Source organism: Bos indicus, chromosome 2, assembly GCF_029378745.1.
Source record: "Bos indicus isolate NIAB-ARS_2022 breed Sahiwal x Tharparkar chromosome 2, NIAB-ARS_B.indTharparkar_mat_pri_1.0, whole genome shotgun sequence".
In the NCBI taxonomy this organism is placed as follows: domain Eukaryota; kingdom Metazoa; phylum Chordata; class Mammalia; order Artiodactyla; family Bovidae; genus Bos; species Bos indicus.
This window is the reverse complement of record NC_091761.1, coordinates 110,982,823-111,003,409: the sequence shown is the minus strand read 5'-3', so window position 1 is coordinate 111,003,409 and position 20,587 is coordinate 110,982,823. Positions and strand designations below refer to the sequence as shown.

The following is a 20,587-nucleotide window of genomic DNA, read 5'->3' as shown; positions in this document are numbered from 1 at the left end:
GTTTCTTGCTTCCCAACTGCTCATTTGAACAGGGAAAGTTTAAATATTACAGGAATATTTAAGCTGTAAGTACTCAAAAGGCAGGCAGAATGACGTCTTGAAAAAAAGTCCCTCTCTCATTTTCACATCTTGCAATGTGAGCTGGAGTGACATTCTGAGGAGGAACAGACACTGAGGTTTAAAAAGTACTGTTGCTCAAAAAAGTTCCCTAACTCTTGGTTATATGTACATTTAACTACAGCACCAGAATGCAAGATTGTCATCTAGTAGTATCTAGTAGTATCTCACCAAATCAATTCAAAAATCTCCCCAGAAAAAAAGACAGGCTCTACAGTGAGTGGTGCTGGGAACGCTGGACAGCTACAGGTAAAACAAGTTGGAACATTCCTCCAAACATGTACAAAAATAAACTCCAAATTGTTTAAAGATCTAACGTAAGACAGGGCTTCCCAGGAGGCGCTAGTGGTAAAGAATCCATCTGCCAACAAAGGTGAGGTAAGCAATGTGGGTTCGATCCCTGGGCTGGGAAGAGTCCCTGGAGGAGGAAATGGCAACCCACTCCAGTATTCTTGCCTGGAAAACCCCATGGACAGAGGAGCCTGGCGAGCTACAGTCCATGGGGTGGCAAAGAAATGGACATGACTGAGCAACACAATATAAGACATGACACCATAAAACTCCTAGAAAAGAACACGGGCAAAACACTCTTTGCATAAATCATAGCAGTATTTTCTTAGATCAGTCTCCCAAGGCAAAGGAAATAAAAATACAGTTCAGTTCAGTCTCTCAGTCATGTCTGACTCTGTGATCCCATGGACTGCAGCACTCCAGGCTTCCCTGTCCTTTACCATCTCCCACAGTTTGCTCAAACTCATATCAGTTGAGTCAGTGATGCCATCCAGGCATCTCATTCTCTGTCATCCCCTTCTCCTTCCTCCTTCAATCTTTCCCAGCATCAGAGTCTTTTCTAATGAGTCAGTTCTTCCCACCAGTTGGCCAAAGTATTGGAGCTTCAGCCTCAGCATCAGTCCTTCCAATGAATAATCATGGTTGATTTCCTTTAGAATTGACTGGTTTAATCTCCCTGCCAGTCCAAGGGACTCTCAAGAGCCTTCTCCAACACCACAGTTAAAAAGCATCAATTCTTCGGCGCTCAGCCTTTTTTTTTTTTTTTTTTAATATTTTACTATTTTTATTTTTTTAATATGAACTTATTTAATTGAAGGCTACTTTACAATATTGTATTGGTTTTGCCATATATCAACATGAATCCACCACAGGTGTACACATGTTCCCCATCCTGAACTCCCCTCCCACCTCCCTCCCCTCGGCTTTCTCTATAGTCCAACTCTCACACCCATACATGACTACTGGAAAAACCACAGCTCTGACTAGACAGACATTACTTTGTCGGCAAAGTAATGTCTCTGCTTTTTAATATGCTGTCTAGGTTTGTCACAGCTTTTCTTCCAAGGAGCAGGCATCTTTTAATTGACAAATGAGACTTAAAAGCCTTTGCACAGCAAAAGGAACAGTAAGCAAAATGAAAAGACAACCTATGAGAGAAGTATTTACAAATGATGCAACAAAGGGTTAATATTCAAAATATACAAACAGCTCACATAACTCTATCAAAAAAAATTAAAATGGGCAGAAGACCTAAATGGACATTTCTCAGGAAAAAAAGACATACAGATGGCCAACACACACGTGAAAAGATGTTTGACATCATTACCAGAGAAACGAAAAGTCAAAACCACAATGAGGTAGTGATGAGGCTCACACCTGTCAGCATGGCTACCATCAAAAAGTCTACAAATAATAAATACTAAAGGAGAAAAAAGAACCCTACTATTCTGTTGGTGGGAATGTAATTTGGTGCAGCCACTAGAGAAACAGTAAGGAGGTACTTTAAAAGACTAAAAATAGAACTACCACGAGACCCAGCAATTCCACTCCAGAAAAGATGAAAACTGTAATTCAAAATGAACATTTGAATACATATATATTAGCGGCACTATTTACAATAGCCAAGACATGGAAGCAACCCAAGTGCCTGTCAACTGATGATCGGCTTAGAAAGAAATTTTCTACATACTGATACTGGGCAATCCTAATTTAAACAAAATTGGAACCACTAAAAGGGTTAATATATAGTAGTTTATTTTACATATCCATATATTTACTTTCTTAGTGTTCTATACCACTTACTATTACAAACTATTAAAAGTAAATCATAAAAAAAAAGTAACTCATAAAAGGGAAATTTTTAAATTAGTATTTAATACTAGAGGAGACTAAAATAACATGAACTCAAAATGCCAGCTGGTATCATGGACTCAATCCTGGAACACAAAAAAGGGCATTCATGGAAAAATTGGTGATATCTGAACATAGTTTATAATTTAGTTAAGAGTATAGTATCAATATTAACCTTTTGTTTTGACACATGAACCAAGGTTATGCAACATGCTAATATTACAGCAGGGGAGCTGGGCTATGGTATATAGGAATATTCCTGCAACTTTTCTATAAATCTAAAATCATGCCCAAATTTAAAAGTTGTTTTTTTTTTAATAGTACCCAGTCTAGTCACCCAAGCACTTGTCACCCACCATTTAAAAAAAAAAAACCCTCCCTAGACTAGATTTCCATCTAAATCACAACAGTCTATATACTACTCATTCACATGTTACTTTTCCTTCATTATACATATCATAATTTGTAATTATCTATTATTTATATGATGACCTGTTTCATATTCTTTCCTCCCTAAAGGCAAAAATGGCATCAATTCTGTTCTCTGCTGCATTCCCTTACATGCATACCTTACATGCTGTCTGACACAGAATAGGAATTAAAGGCTCTAAGTGAGCAATTAACTAAATAAGGAATTATTAAACAGGACAGCAGAAGAGCACACAAGCAACGAGAAAATCGTTGGGACTTTTTGGGGCTCTGACGCCCCAAACCAAGCAGGGATTGATTTTCCCCATCCATCCTTCCTTCAAGAAGGATAACATTAAGTCATCCAGTGCACACAGCTCACAAGCCCAGTAACTGAGACCCAAGGACACTAGGTGACTTGTCACCCCAACCCCGTATATCCAGTGTACATCTCCGTACATCCAGCCTACACCCAACACCGCCATCTTACTACAGAACCGACTCTTTTTACAGAAAAAGAACGAACTAGGGAAAGACTAAAAGGAAAATGCCAGTGACTGAAGAAGCCTTACTCATTCCTAAGTGTTAAGAACTGCATAAGAACACTCCAGAACACAAAAGAACAGTCTATACAGTACACTCCCGCGTCGCCACACTTATTCCCAGTAATAACCTTCTAATACACAGTTTTAGGAGCAACTCAGCAGCACCCCTCAACTCCTGAAACAAACCTGGGGAACCAGAAAAGGTTATCATCAAATGACTGCTCTCCTGGCCACTCAAACAAAACTCCACTGTGACAACTATTCAGCCAGCCACCAAAGAGAGGCAGTATAATATAACGCTTGGATAAGAGAGCTCTAGATTTTCACAGGCGGGTCTGATCACAGCTTCCCCTCTTACTTGCAGTCATCTGGGGGCAAGTTAATGTGTCCAAACAGCAATTCTCTCCAGCTATAAAATGGGAATAACTACCACCTTAGAGAGTTGTTAACAGTTTTAGAGATACTATGCAGAAACTCTTCGTAGGAAACCTGGAATGTTATAAAGACTCAGTGTCAGCTGCTTGTCATCTTATTCCGCTACAATCAATTTCACAAGGCCTATTCCCTCTCAGCTGACACTTATTGAGCCTTTATAACATTCCAGGTTTCCTACGAAGAGTCTCTGCATAGTATGTTAACAACTCTCTAAGGTGGTGGTTATTCCCATTTTACAGGTGGAGAGAACTGCTGTTTGGACACATTAACTTGCCCCCAAATCATGGCAAAGAGAAGCTGTGATTCTCTCTGCGATTCCTAGCTGACTCAGTGGTAAAGAATCCCGCTCGCCAATCAGGAGACAAGGGGGTTCGATCCCTGGGTCGCGAAGATCCCCTGGAGGAGGAAATGGCACCCCACTCCAGTGTTCTTGCCTGGAGAATCCCGTGGACAGAGGAGCCTGATGGGCTACAGTCCATGGGGTCGCAGAGAGTCGGATACGACTTAGCGACTAAACAACAAAACACACAATAGCTTAGAGCACTTTTTCCAAAGCCAGCCTGGACAAACCAGCTCAATGTTTCTGGGCCTCGGGTTCCCCATCTGTGAAACGGGCTGCATCATTCCTACCCCGCTCGAGTTGCTCGGAATTACCCATTCCATTACCGGTGCATAATTAAAATATACCTAGGGAAAAGTAAACCTTCAACTCCCAACCCCAGACAAATAGGATTCATCCCAGGCCCATCGCCTCCGATCGCGGCCAGAACAAAAACCAAGGTCGACCCACCTCATATCCCCCAATCTCTCCTCATGGCCGGCAGCAACACACCCCCCGCTCGCCCCTCCAGCCTGGGTTTCGGAAACCGCAGGGGTGTTTCCTCCCGAGGACCGCGTCAGAGCCCGGCTAGTGAAAGTGGCCAACCTCCAACCCACCCCGCCCCCAAAGCGCCCGGAGGGAACCCCGCGCATCCTTCCTCCTCCGGACAACTCGGCCACTCGGGCTGCGGTTCCCCCCGGGTTCACGTGGGCTCTGCGGCCTCGGGCCCCACCTCACCCGCTTCCCAGACCCCACGGCGGCACCTCCCACCCTCGCCGCGGGGCGGCCCGGTACCCCCGCACCGCCGGGCTAGGCGGCGACGTCGGGGATCCGGGGCCTCCAGGCCGGCCGCATCCTTTCCCCGGGCCAGGATCGCCCGTGGGGAGCAGCCCTTCCGCACGCGGAGGCCCCGCCGTGCCCACAACGAGTGCCGCACTCACCGCGACGCCGGGGCCCCGGTTCCTCAGACCCACGCAGGCCTGGGTTGCGCCCCCAGGGCACTGGCGCCCTGGGCCGCCTCCTGGGGACCCTGACGCTGCCGCCGCGGTCGCACTGCGAGGAGACGGCCGTCTGCTATTCGGTCCGCCGCCACCGCCTCGTCCCAGACCCGGCCGCGGCAACAAGCGCGGACTCGCACCCCGGCGCCGGCAGACCAGCGTCTGTTGAGCCGAACCGCCCGGGACGCGCACCCCCGGCCGGCGCTCGTTGCATATGCAGAGAGGCCGCCGCCCATTGGCCCGCGGGCGGTGGCGCGTGCGGGGCTGGGCCTATCGAATTCCGGCCGGGAGCGCGGCGGGCGGCCGGGGGCGGGGCGGGGTTACTACGGGTCATTCGCCCGAGCCGCGGCGGACGGGACCCAGCCGCAGCCTGCGCGGGGCGGGGGCCGGTCGGCGGGGAAGGGCTGGACCGCGGCGGCGGGGGAGGGGAGCCGGACTGTGCGGCCGGGACGTGGGTGGAGGAGGAGCCGTCCGGCTCGGTCTGCGGGAGGGCCCTTCCCCTAGGGTTGGAAAGACCAGCGCCTCGCCCCTCCCAAAAACTACAAACGCAGATGTTGCTGTAATCTATAAATCTTAATATAGCTCTGGAAAAAAAGTGCGCCATTATCTTCCTTCTTAACTGGATTATGTGTTTCGTTCTTGCACAGATTTGTCAGATTTTGGAAAATAAAATGATTTGGGGAAATGTCTGAAGCGAGAGGGGCTCAGGAATTCAAAGCAGGTTTTTTATTCTTGCTTTGGCTTCACCGAACCCAGCAAATAGCCTATCTCCCCTCGATGCACTCACTCTTTATACGCATTGTAGGCAGACGCTTTACCGTCTGAGCTACCAGGGAAGTCATATACAAGATTGATACTTGTTTTCTAAAGGATAAAGTTGACCCCTCAGTACTATTTTTGGACTTCTTTTTATGAAGCTGAACGCGTTTCTGTATTTTGAAGAGTTTGCCATTATATTTCACTTTAGACACTATTAATGGGGAAAAGAGTGCAGGTAGACTGCCTTCCTGCAAGCCAACAAAGCAAAACACAAATGACTAAAATAACAACTACAATACACTATTAAAAAGATGGCTTTCATTACGCAAGCTGTAGTGGGGTTGAGTTTTTTTTTTTTTTTTTTTTTTTCTCTCTCTCTCTTTAATTCAACATATTATTTAGTGGTCTGTGAACGAAGTTATAACTTTTAAGTCAGACTCGATTCCACAAGAAGTAAAACATTTGGAGGGTTTCATTTTGTTTTGAAGTAATGAAGGAGCTAGAAATAGCTACTTGAATAGTAAACCACCATGCTATGCAAAACTTATCTTTAAAGTAGGTGAAAGGTGACGTGCATGAGCCAGCCTTGGGCAAAAGCAGGGGCTCGATTTCTCTTGGGAAATCTGTGAAGCCGCCTGAACTTGCGCTGTCTGGAGTGAGGAGTCGAGGAGCAAAGAAAGTTCACTCACCTTGGGCCCCAAGCCAATTTAACTACCTAAAGGAAAGGATCCCTGACCCAGGAAACCTGCTCTTCTTGCTAGAGGAAGAGGTTCAGTTGCTTCCTAATCTGTCGAAGCCCTATCAAAGGATTAAGTCCTGAAGATTTCTTACCTAAAAGACCACCATCATTCTGCATGCTGAGCAAAGTATACCATCAAAGTGGTAGCTCTAGAACCAGGAAAAGTCTCTAGAAAATAAGTAATTTCCAAGGCAGGAATCTTTTTTTTATTCCCCATCAATAATCATAAAGCAGACTTGTAGAATTCCAGCAACATCCTAACATCTTCATTATCTCTTTCGATATTACTAGTGTATGTGTGTGGCTAAGCAGCTGTGTGGGTATGATATATACTTTTAAAAGAAAATGTTCCTTCTAAATTCTCATCCTGTTTGCTTACAGTAAACAGTAATATTTCCAGTCTCTATGATGTTTTGTTGTTTAAATAAAATAATACATGCATAACTGCTCTTCTTTTAGACAGGTTTTCAGTATATTTTTATTTACAGCATCTGAAAGAATAAGGGAATTTGGTTGTATTTCCCTTTTTTTTTTAGGAAAACTCAATTCAGAAGCTGTAATGCCCAACTGAATGAAAACATCCAACAATTCCTTTTACAGTTTTGTTATTTCTCCAAATTGCAGGACTGTTGAGAGGAGACGTCTTTGTAATTTTCATGAATACCTAATGATTGTCTTCTGTGGAGGGGCCCAGAAATAGTCTGTGATTGTAGAGCAAATGATATACTATTAGCATTTTTCATCATCAGTAAAATGTAAAACCAGAACCAGCTGATGTTTAGAAGTTCAACAGAAACTTTTTTTGTTCTTTCATTTCTGGTAGATTAGGAGGGGAAGACATTGGAGAAGGAAATGGCACCCCACTCCAATGTTCTTGCCTGGAGAATCCCAGGAACAGGGGAGCCTGGTGGGCTGGCGTCTATGGGGTCACACAGTCAGACATGACTGAAGTGACTCAGCAGCAGCAGCAACAGGAGGGGAAGACAGTGATTGATGGGCTTTCAGGGTAGCGCAGCTGATAAAGAATCCACCTGCACTGCAGGAGACTGCCGGAGCCACAGGTTCAATCCCTGAGTCGGGAAGATCCCCTGGATGAAGGAATTGCAACCCACTCCAGTATTCTTGCCTGGAAAATCACATGGACAGAGGAGCTTGATGAGCTATAGTCCTCAGGGTCACAGGACTGGAGCTACTGAGCACGCACACACATACGAGACAGTGACTGAAGTGATGTAACAGCCCTAGACCTCTGAGTTAAGATGGCTCTGGCCTCAAGGAGCAGAACATCCAACAACAATCAACTTAGATTATGACATTTATGTACCTCACTTAAATATAACTCAAGAGGCAGGGCAGATCTAAGATGGGTTCAAGGACTCTGCCAGGTCACTGAGGACCTGAGTCTTTACATCTTTCACTCTGGCTTTCTCCTTAGACCATCACACTCACAGATGGCCACCACAGTTTCAAGTGTCACATGAGAACTCAATAGTGTGTAGTCAAAGAATAGGAGAATGTTTCCTAAATGTCACTTCTAATTAAGGAGGAAATCCTTTCTCAGAAAGCTAATAACTGAGTGCTCTTCAAGTCCTATCGGCCAGAATTGGGTCATATGGTCATATTCTAGCTGCAAGGTAAGCCAGGAAAAATCAGCATTTTTGGCCTTTATAGTGGAAGGTGGACTCCATCAACACAGAAATAGCCATGGAAAGGAATAAATGTGAGAAGCCCTAATCAACAGTGTCCACTACGGACATCACTGGAAATTACCCATCTCTGACTAAAAGTGGCTAAAACAATAAAATTATCTCTTATGTCACTGAAAATGTCCAGAGGAAGGCAATTCCAGGATTTCTTCATAGGGCTCACTGGTGTAAGAACCCAGCTCCTTCTGTGTCTTTACTCTGCCACTCTCGGTGTTCATTTTCTTTCTCTTCCTGGTAACAGAATGGCTGCAACTGCTCCAAGCATTTATTTATCTATTTGACTGTGTCAGGTCTTAGTTGCAGAACATGAGATCTTCACTGTGTCACGCAGGATGTTTCGTTGGAATGTATGGGCTATCTAATTGTGGCACGAGAGCACGGGCTTAGTTGCTACACTGAATGTGGAATCTTAGTCCCCCAACCAGGGATCGAACCCATGTCTCCTGCATTGCAAAGCATTTTCTTAACCACTGGACCACCAGGGAAGTCCCTCCATTGTTTTTTGTTGTTGTTGTTGTTGTTTGTTTTGTTTTGGTTTTCTCCATTGTTATCTTTACTTAATATTCCATCCAAAGTCAGAGAGGAAAATTGGCTTCTACATGTCAGTACATGTTTCTTATCTTCCAAGATGTACTCAACCCACTTCCCCTAAAGCAGTAACTATCAAATGAAATTGCCCTGATAAGCTTAGCTCAATCATAGATCATTCACTAGGAGAATGGGAGAGTATATTTTAACAACTGGGGACAGAACATCATTTGACCTTTGGTTCAAAGCATGTCTCATATTTTGAAGTACAGGGTCCCACCCAAAAAAGTATAAACCTCAAGCTGACTCCTTAGCTGGGCCTTTCAGAATTATTTGAGTTCTGTCAGGTGGCATGCATATGGTAGCACCCAAGGATCCTATAGTCACATGCCCATTGCTGCCACTCTGCAGGAAAATGGGCTTCTTATTTGCAGATCAGAGTTATACAAGATGCCATGAAGGCAAATCAGATACTCTGTGAGCCCTCCTCAGATTGTGGAGCTAGCAAGACTCAGAAAGCAGAATTGGAAGACTCGAGCCTGGGTTACATATTAAACCCAATAGGGACAAATTACTGCCTTACACTCTGGTAGAGAGAAAGCTCTAAGATAGAGATCCACAGATGCTGTCAGAATGTCCTGGACTCGAGAATACCTGGTGGTAAATTCAGGGTGTCAGCAGAATCTGCTACAGGTGGACAATCAACAGTGTCTGCCTTTTGTTTCAAAAAAAGCTGAAATGTATTTCAAGAAATTGTCTAATTACTGAGTTTCAAGGAAAGAATCAGAATAATTCTAAGCGATCCTGTGTATCCCAATCCTGTGGTCCTTCTAGGAAGCCCTTTGCTACCCAGGTATCAGCTCAGAAAGGATGTATATGGTTGATCACGGGTTGAGACATCACACTGGGAAAACTTCATATCCACTGTAGACTATAAAGATCTCTAGGAAGTGACATTATAAAACTCAACCTCTTTCCATGACATAGGATTCTGTAAACACTCTAGTAATGTGTTCTTTCTTCAATTTAGGGTAGTTCAACTTTGTTCCACTTTAGTGATTGGGAACCTTCCTTTTGGGAACCTATCAGGGCTTCCCTGATACGTCAGAGTTAAAGAATCTGCCTGCAATGCAGGAGACCCTGGTTCAATTCCTGGTTCGGGAAGATCTCCTGGAGAAGGGATAGGCCACACACTCCAATATTCATGGGCTTCCCTTGTGGCTCAGCTGGTAAAGAATTTGCCTGCAATGTGGGAGACCTGGGTTTGATCCCTGGGTTGGAAAGATCCCCTGGAGAAGGGAAAAGCTACCCATTCCAGTATTCTGGCTTAGAGAATTCCATGGACTCTATAGCCCATGAGGTCACAAAGAGTCGGACACGACTAAGCAGATTTCAAATTCATGAAATGCTTTAAATTCCACTTTTACTTCTTTCTTTTCCAGGCTAGACTATCTTTTTTAAAAAATCTTTTCCAAATGACCTGTTTTATCTCTCTTTAGTCATTTTTATTTTTCTTCTCCCTTCTTCATTTCCTGAAAGACAAAACAGAATATCTAAACTATAGCAAGGGCCTGAAAATTGTAAAATATCTTTAAAGAATCCATTCCAAGCTCTTGCCTGTCAGAATTTCATTAAAATAGCCTAAAATTAATTGACTTTTTAAAGTGATCACATATTTCTTTTTATTCCCAGTTCATTTTGATTAATGATAATTTCCAGTTAAGGCAGTGAACATTTCTTAGCTATATATACTTCAGTTCAGTCACTCAGTCATGACTGACTCTTTGAGAACCCATAGACTACAGCACGCCAGGCTTCCCTGTCCATCACCAACTCCCAGAGCTTGCTCAAACTCATATCCATCGAGTCGATGATGCCATCCAAGCATCTCATCCTTTGTCATCCACTTCTCCTCTTGCCTTCAATCTTTCCCAGCATCAGGGTCTTTTCTAGTGAGTCAGTTCTTCACATCATGTGGCCAAAGTATTGGAGCTTCAGCCTCAGCATCAGTCCTTCCAATGAATATTCAGGACTGATTTCCTTAATGATTGACACATACTTATATGCCTAGGCTTCCCTGGTGGCTCAGACGGTAAAGCGTCTGCCTACAATGTGGGAGACCGTGGTTCGATCCTGGGTCGGGAAGATCCTCTGGAGAAGGAAATGGCAACCCACTCCAGTACTCTTGCCTGGAAAATCCCATGGACGGAGGAGCCTGGTAGGCTACAGTCTATGGGGTCGCAAAGAGTCGGACACTACTGAGCGACTTCACTTTCACTTTATATGCCTAAAAATCTCTTCAAATCCATTGTTGGACTTGTTTACTTTTTTATGAATGAGTCTCTGAATACTTAGCTTTTATATTATAATACTTTTATTAAACCTCTGTAATTTACCAACTCATATGACTTTCCTATCCATCTTTTAAGTATATCTGTAAAGAACTCTGAATTCAGGCAGTTATATTAAGCTGTCCAGTATAGTTAGTTTTCTGTTATTTTTCAAATATATTCTGGAATAGAGACTCTGCTGCTGCTGGTGCTGCTAAGTCGCTTCAGTCATGTCCAGACTCTGTGCGACCCCATAGAGAGCATCCCACCAGGCTCCCCCGTCCCTGAGATTCTCCAGGCAAGAACATTGGATTCTATATGTGATTAAAAAGACAGAGAGAGAAAACCTAGAATATCAGCTAGAATTAATTTTGGCTGCATGTAACTGAAAATGCAAAATAAGTGGCTCTAATATGAGAAGGTTACACATATTCTACAAATAAGGAGTATGAACCAGATACTCCAAGGTTAGTACAACCACTCCATGAAATTATTGTGTGTGCTTAGTTGCTCTGTCATGTCCAACTCTTTGCAACCCAGTGGACTGTAGCCCGCCAGGCTTCTCTGTCCATGGGGATTCTCCAGGCAAGAATACTGGAGTAGGTTGGCATGCCCTCCTCCAGGGGATCGTCCCAACCCAGGGCTTGAACCCAGGTCCCCCACACTGTAGATGGATTCTTTACCATCTGAGCCACCAGGGACCCAGAATGCTTCTCTCTTTCTGTTCTGCTATTCTCGGTGTGTGGCTTCTTCATATGTGACTTCCATATTCAAGGTCATAAAATAGGTGTTAGAGTTCCAGTCATCACACACACATGGCAGTTATCAAGAAGGAAGAAAAGAAGGATGTAAAAGGCAATAGAGCATTTTTAATAATAGAGAGAAACTTCTACATTTTTCTGATAAAGAACCTTCATATAATTGTGAAATAAGTAAATAACCCCTAAGCCTTCTCCTTTCATGAACTGTCTTATTTCTTTTTAGAGTTCCTTATTGAACTTCCTTATTGAACTTGGACAAGGAGATACCCCTCGTCCAAGGTAAGCAACAATGGCTGCGCTTTGCTGGAGCAGCCATGAAAAGATACCCCACGCCCAAGGTAAGAGAAACCCAAGTAAGATGGTAGGTGTTGCAAGACGGCATCAGAGGGCAAACACACTGAAACCATACTCACAGAAAACTAGTCAATCTAATCACACTAGGACCACAGCCTTGTCTAACACAATGAAACTAAGCCATGCCCGTGGGGCAACCCAAGATGGGCGGGTCATGGTGGAGAGATTTGACAGAATGTGGTCCACTGGAGAAGGGAATGGCAACCACGTCAGTATTCTTGCCTTGAGAACCCTATGAACAGTATGAAAAGGCAAAATGATAGGATACTGAAAGAGAAACTCCCCAGGTCAGTAGGTGCCCAATATGCTACTGGAGATCAGTGGAGAAATAACTCCAGAAAGAATGAAGGGATGGAGCCAAAACAAAAACAATACCCAGTTGTGGATGTGACTGGTGATAAAAGCAAGGTCCGATGCTGTAAAGAGCAATATTGCATAGGAACCTGGAATGTCAGGTCCATGAATCAAGGCAAACTGGAAGTGGTCAAACAAGAGATGGCAAGAGTGAATGTCGACATTCTAGGAATCAGCGAACTCAAATGGACTGCAATGGGTGAATTTAACTCAGATGACCATTATATCTACTACTGCGGGCAGAAATCCCTCAGAAGAAATGGAGTGGCCATCATGGTCAACAAAAGAGTCCGAAATGCAGTACTTGGATGCAATCTCAAAAACGACAGAATGATCTCTGTTCGTTTCCAAGGCAAACCATTCAATATCACAGTAATCCAAGTCTATGCCCCAACCAGTAACGCTGAAGAAGCTGAAGTTGAACGGTTCTATGAAGACCTACAAGACCTTTTAGAACTAACACCCAAAAAAGATGTCCTTTTCATTATAGGGGACTGGAATGCAAAAGTAGGAAGTCAAGAAACACCTGGAGTAACAGGCAAATTTGGCTTTGGAATACGGAATGAAGCAGGGCAAAGACTAATACAGTTTTTCCAAGAAAATACACTGGTCATAACAAACACCCTCTTCCAACAACACAAGAGAAGACTCTATACATGGACATCACCAGACAGCCAACACCAAAATCAGACTGATTATATTCTTTGCAGCCAAAGATGGAGAAGCTCTATACAGTCGGCAAAAACAAGACCAGGAGCTGACTGTGGCTCAGACCATGAACTCCTTATTGCCAAATTCAGACTGAAATTGAAGAAAGTAGGGAAAACCACTAGACCATTCAGGTATGACCTAAATCAAATCCCTTATGATTATACAGTGGAAGTGAGAAATAGATTTAAAGGCCTAGATCTGATAGATAGAGTGCCTGATGAACTATGGAATGAGGTTCGTGACATTGTACAGGAGACAGGGATCAAGACCATCCCCATAGAAAAGAAATGCAAAAAAGCAAAATGGCTGTCTGGGGAGGCCTTACAAATAACTGTGAAAAGAAGAGAAGCGAAAAGCAAAGGAGAAAAGGAAAGATGTAAACATCTGAATGCAGAGTTCCAAAGAATAGCAAGAAGAGATAAGAAAGCCTTCTTCAATGATCAATGCAAAGAAATAGAGGAAAACAACAGAATGGGAAAGACTAGGGATCTCTTCAAGAAAATCAGAGATACCAAAGGAACATTTCATGCAAAGATGAGCTTGATAAAGGACAGAAATGGTATGGACCTAACAGAAGCAGAAGATATTAAGAAGAGAGGCAAGAATACACAGAAGAACTGTACAAAAAAAGATCTTCACCACCCAGATAATCACGGTGGTGTGATCACTGACCTAGAGCCAGACATCCTGGAATGTGAAGTCAAATGGACCTTAGAAAGCATCACTACGAACAAAGCTAGTGGAGGTGATGGAATTTCAGTTGAGCTATTCCAAATCCTGAAAGATGATGCTGTGAAAGTGCTGCACTCAATATGCCAGCAAATCTGGAAAACTCAGCAATGGCCACAGGACTGGAAAAGGTCAGTTTTCATTCCAATCCCAAAGAAAGGCAATGCCAAAGAATGCTCAAACTACCACACAATTGCACTCATCTCACATGCTAGTAAAGTAATGCTCCAAATTCTCCAAGCCAGGCTTCAACAATACGTGAACCGTGAACTTCCTGATGTTCAAGCTGGTTTTAGAAAAGGCAGAGGAACCAGAGATCAAGTTGCCAACATCTATTGGATCATGGAAAAAGCAAGAGAGTTCCAGAAAAACATCTATTTCTGCTTTATTGACTATGCCAAAGCCTTTGACTGTGTGGATCACAATCAACTGTGGAAAATTCTGAAAGAGATGGGAATACCAGAACACCTGATCTGCCTCTTGAGAAATCTGTATGCAGGTCAGGAAGCAATAGTTAGAACTGGACATGGAACAACAGACTGGTTCCAAATAGGAAAAGGAGTTCGTCAAGGCTGTATATTGTCACCCTGCTTATTTAACTTATATGCAGAGTACATCATGAGAAACGCTAGACTGGAAGAAATACAAGCTGGAATCAAGATTGCCAGGAGAAATATCAATAACCTCAGATATGCAGATGACACCACCCTTATGGCAGAAAGTGAAGAGGAACTACAAAGCCTCTTGATGAAAGTGAAAGTGGAGAGTGAAAAAGTTGGCTTAAAGCTCAACATTCAGAGAACGAAGATCATGGCATCCGGTCCCACCACTTCATGGGAAATAGATGGGGAAACAGTGGAAACAGTGTCAGACTTTCTTTTTCTGGGCTCCAAAATCACTACAGATGGTGACTGCAGCCATGAAATTAAAAGACGCTTACTCCTTGGAAGGAAAGTTATGACCAACCTAGATAGCATATTGAAAAGCAGAGACATTACTTTGCCCACAAAGGTCCGTCTAGTCAAAGCTATGGTTTTTCCTGTGTTCATGTGTGGATGTGAGAGTTGGACTGTGAAGAAGGCTGAGCATTGAAGAATTGATGCTTTTGAACTGTGGTGTTGGAGAAGACTCTTGAGAGTCCCTTGGACTGCAAGGAGATCCAACCAGTCCATTGTGAAGGACATCAGCCCTGGGATTTTCTTGGAAGGAATGATGCTAAAGCTGAAACTCCAGTACTTTGACCACCTCATGGGAAGAGTTGACTCATTGGAAAAGACTCTGATGCTGGGAGGGATTGGGGGCAGTAGGAGATGCTACAATTATAGCATGTATTGAGACAAAAATGGTCCTGACCTTCAGGAAGCTTATACCCTAAGGTAAGACATTATAATAAATAGAAGGGGGTGACAGAGGATGAGATGATTAGATATCATTACCAACTCAATGGATATGAGTTTGAGGAAACTTCAGGAAATAGGGAAGGACAGGGAAGGTTTGCATGCTGCAGTCCACGGGGCCACAAAGAGCATGACTTAGTAACTGAACAACAACAACAGTAAATAAATAAAAATAAAAAGATAGTTCCAAAGTTGGAATGCTCTTCCGACATTTAAACAGGATGACTGGGAGAAAAGAGCAATAAAGAATTTTCTATAGGGAGGTCAGGAAAGACAACTCTGAGAGGTGACATTTAAGCCCTCATGAGGAACTGGCTGATATTTTTGGCAGGAAAGTCATCTTGCCACTCAGAGAGCCTCTCCCAGAAACTAAGAACATATTCTTGTGGACATGACCTGGCATTTTTAGAAATCCTGCTCAGTTTGCAGAATCCATAAATATTATAACAAGGAGCACAGTCCCATCACCCCAACGTCCATTAGATCTTGCTTTGTCATTTAAGGCATTGAACTCAGTGTCAAGTGCTCTGGGAAGCTCCCAAGCAAGATTATTTGTCCCATTCTCTCTGCTTTGTTCATGTTATTGGTTAATCGGTGAGGCTTCCTTGGGTTACAAGGAACAGAAAATGCACATTAAACTTGCTAAAACAAATAAAGTTTATTGGTTACGAATTAAAGGGAACATATATGCCTTCAGGGATAGTAAGACAGAGCTCCAAAGGATTAGAAAGAGGGGCTTTAACTTTCTTCATTCCTCAGATCTACTTCCTTGGTGATGGCATTTGCTTCATCCTGACCCTCCCCTCCCCCGATCTCTAGGACAGCAAGGTGGCTGGAGGTTCTGGAAGACTCCTATCCCACTGGAAATTCCAACTCTGCTACAGAAATCTCATTTCCTCTTGAGGAATTATATGTCCCTCCTTGCCCAACGTGTCCACAACAGTACCTGCTGTCTGTCCAGACCTGACTCACTCGCTGCATCCAGGATCCGAGGGTGGAAGTCACGAGGGAAAATGTTGGAAGGTGGGTGTAGATGACCCACAGGGAAATCAGAGCGTGTCCAATAAGAGAAAGGTGAAAGCAAACAAAAGCACCAGGTAGCATTACTATGAGATTAGTGCTTCTTGCGCCGTATTAGGTCAGCTGTGTTTATCTTTCTCTAACTGCATGATGAGCTGTTTGAGAAGAAGTACATTTTCATCTTCTTATTCCCTAAGGTCTGTCTGCTCTACGTGCTGATAGACAATACTTGCGCCAAGTGAGCTCAACAGATATTTGCTAAATTCAACTATTGAATCCTGTACACTCATGCGAAGAATAGAGGGGTACATACACCAGCCATGGTATTTACAGTACATTTAAATCTCTCACAAAACATCAAACTGTAATTTTTTTAAATTTGAGAGACTGTCCTCACACTACATTTGTTTCAGTTCTTGCTTCTGTGATACCTGCTTTACTGTTTTTTTTAAATTAATTATTCATTTTATTACTTTTTTTTGGCTGTACTGGGTCTTAGTTGCTGCGAGAGCTTTTTTCTAGTTGCGATGAGTGGGGGCTACTCTCTAATTGTAATACACAGCCTCGTCTAGGGCTCCCGGGCTTCAGAAGTTGCAGCACCTGGGCTCAGTAGCTGTGCCTCCCCAGCTCTAGGACCCAGGCTCAGCAGTTGTGGCACACGGACTTAGTTACCCCATGGCATGTGGGATCTTCCCAGACCAGGGATCGAACCTGTGTTTTCTGCATTGGCAGGTAGATTCTCTACCACGGAAGCACCAGGGACGCCCCTAGTTTATCTTAATAGTCATTCTTTCTACAGTGAGTTCATTCCTATATATATTTTTTCCTCAATCATATATTTCAATCCACATTTAATTTCCCATTTGGTAAGTCTACAGATCACTTCTAGTCTACTAAAGGTGTGCTCTGTGAGAGGTAGCATCAGCATCACCTGGTTGCTTGTAAAGAAAAAAATTACAAAATCTCAGTCAGGTGCAATCCCAGACCTACTTGAACCACATCTGTATTTTAACAAGATTTTTCAGAGGATTCATAGACAGCATTAAAATTGAAGAATTATCAGTCTCCTGCTCTACACTAGCACTGTTGTGTATGTAATTTAAAATTTTCTGGCAGCCACATTAAAAAGTACAAAGCAAATAAGCCAAATTAATTTTAATAGTATATTTTTTATAATTCAATCTATCCCAGTTATTATCATTTCAACTTGTAATCAGCTTAAAAAATAATTAATGCGACACTCTTTGCGGTAACTCATTTAAGCCTGGTGTTTATTTTGTGCTTACAGCACATCTCAATTTGGACTAGACCCCTTTCAGGTGCTCAACAGCCATCTATGGTTGGTGGCCACTGCATTAATCAGCATAGCTCTGGACTATAAGATGCATGAAAACAATAGACCACATCGTTTCACTCTCCACAGTGACCCAGTGCCAAACATAGTGCTTGACAGGTAACAGGCACTCAGTAAATGTTAATTGAATTAATACATTTGAGTGGTTGTTGTTGTTCAGTTAGTAAGTCCTATCTGACTCTTTGTGACTCCATGGACTGCAGCACTCCAGGCTTCCCTGTCCTTCATTATTTCCCAGAGTCTGCTCAAACTCATGTTCATTGAATCAGTGATGCCATCCAACCATCCTGTTCTTTGTTGCTCCCTTCCCCTCCTGCCCTCAATCTTTCTCAGCATCAGGGTCTTTTCCAGTGAGTCAGCTCTTCCCATCAGGTGGCCAAAGTATTGGAGCTTCAGCTTCAGCATCAGTCCTTCCAATGAACATTCAGGGTTGATTTCCTTTAGGTTTGACTGATTTGATCTCCTTGCAGTCCAAGTGACTCTCAAGAGTCTTCTCCAACACCACAGTTCAAAAGTATCAATTCTTCAGCACTCAACCTTCTTTATGGTCCAACTCTCACATCTGTAGCTGACTACTGGAAAAACCATAGCTTGGACTATATGGATATTTGTCAGCAAAGTAATGTCTTTGCTTTTTACACTGTCTAGGTTTGTCATAGCTTTCCTTCCAAGGAGCAAGCATCTTCTAATTTTCTGGCTGCAGTCACCGTCCATAGTGATTTTGGAGCCCAAGAAAATAAAATCTGTCACTGTTTTCACTTTTTCCTCGTCCATTTGCCATGAAGTGATGGGTCTAGATGCCATGATCTTAGTTTTTTGAATGTTGAGTTTTAAGGCAGCTTTTTCACTCTTCTCTTTCACCCTCATCAAGAGGTTCTTTAGTTCCACTTCATTTTCTACATTTGAGCAGAGAGAGATTTAAAATATTTAACTAGCACAATGAAAGTATTGACCAAATAAAATCAAAATGGACCCAAGATGTAAACTGTCAGTAATTCCTCACTGAAGGGGAGTGGCATAATATCAGCCATCCCTCAGTATCTGCAAGGGATTGGCTCCAGCAGTCCTCTGTGGATACCCAGATCCAAGGCTGCTCAAATGCCTTATATAAAATGGTGCAGCATTGTGCATACAGAAAGCCCTTGGTATCTGCAGTTAGTGGAATCCGCAGAAGAGAAACTCACAGAAAGCAAAGGCCAATAGTATGGGAACTCGTCCAATCCTTTCATATCTCAAATGAGAACCTGGAGTCCCAACAGGTGGGTGGTGTCTGCTTGGTGGTTTAGTCACTAATTTGTGTCCAGCTCTTTTGCAACCCCATGGACTATAGTCTGCCAGGCTCCTCTGTCCATGGGATTTCCCAGGCAAGAATACTGAGTGGGTTACCATTTCGTTCTCCAGAGGATCTTCCTGACCCAGGGATCGAACCCACATCTCTTGCACTGCAGATGGTCTCTGCATTGCAGGAGGATTCTTTACTCACTGACCCACCTGGGAAGCCTGGATGTCTACTTAGTTACATATTTTTGTATTACATACACTACGATTTAGACAAGCAGGTCTTAACTTCCAACCCCGAGAGCTTTCCACTATATTAATGCATTCATTCATTCATTCAGTGAACAACCACTGCATGAAAAAGCATCAGGCTGGACAGTGGGGAAGAGATGTAAAGAGGAATAATATTCATGTGCTTCCAAGAAAACTAGTTAAGGTCATTTTCATTTTCAATGAAACAGAAACCCAACTCAAACTAATTTATATGTGCGTGTATGGCTCAGCTGGTAAAGAATCCGCCTGCAACCTGGGACACCTGGCTTTGATCCCTGGGTTGGGAAGATCCCTGGAGAAGGGAAAGGTTACCCACTCCAGTATTCTAGCCCAGAGAATTCCATGGACTGTGTAGTCCATGGGGTCGCAGAGAGTCGAAAACAACTGAGAGCCTTTCACTCTCACTCTGAGTGTATGTGATATTCGCTCAGTCATGTCTGACTCTGCAGCTCCATAGACTGTAGCCCACCAGGCTCCTCTGTCCATGGGATTCTCCAGGCAAGAATACTGGAGTGGTTTGCCATTTCCTTCTCCAGGGAATCTTCCCAACCCAGGGATTGAACCTGGGTCTCCTGTATTGCAAGTGGATTCCTTACCTACCAGGGAAGCCCAAATTTATATAAAGAACAACATTTATTAGTCATATGATTGAAACTCTACAGGTAGAGCTGGCTTCTCATGCAGCTTCCTCCAGATTCAGGTGTCAGCAGGCTCCTCCATTTTTCTGCCTCTCTGGAACTGTCTTTCTTCCTGAGTTGACTTCTTAATCCATGGCTACCCTCACCCTAAGCTACTCTGTGGCAAATCACCAAATCAAGCCCGAAAGAATGATTATCTTTTTCAAAAGTCCTAGGAACATCTTTCATCGTGTTGGCCATGACTGGGTTAGTTGCCATCACTACCTCTAAAACAGCCCATACCTGTTGGGAGACAAAATATTCTGACTCAAGTTAGTCACGGCCCATCCCTAGAGCTGAGAGTGGAGTCAGCAATGGTCAACCCCAGCCAGGGTTTGAGTGAGGAAGGACTTTGAGTAAACGTGCTTCAGGTGGGGGAAAGCAAGCTGATGTTCAAAATACAATAACATCTACACCAGGACCTACATTGTTCCATTTCATTACCCCACTTTTGAGAAGGTAAAAATTAATCCCAAATACCCTCCTCTGCACTCTTCTCTTTATCTTCCCTCCAATTCTTCCTTCTTTTCTTTCCCTCTTTCCACTGTTTCAAAAGTAGAAGCATCAGGTGAACAGAATTGAGACTTATGGTCAAAATCAAAAAAGAGAAGTCATTTTAGTTTTTCTCTGTTTCTCCTCTAGATCTTGAAAAG

The 20,587-nt window shown here is 43.3% G+C and overlaps 1 protein-coding gene across 1 annotated transcript in view; it reads right to left on the bottom strand.

The window, feature by feature from the left end:
- ACSL3 (acyl-CoA synthetase long chain family member 3) overlaps nucleotides 1-5,148 on the bottom strand; it is a 76,041-nt gene extending 70,893 nt beyond the window's left edge. Inside the window, exon 1 of the mRNA XM_019977627.2 lies at nucleotides 4,908-5,148. The gene's annotated coding sequence lies outside the window, so the exon portion shown is untranslated. The remainder of the gene's footprint in view (nucleotides 1-4,907) is intronic.
- Between the last annotated feature and the right edge of the window lie 15,439 nt (nucleotides 5,149-20,587).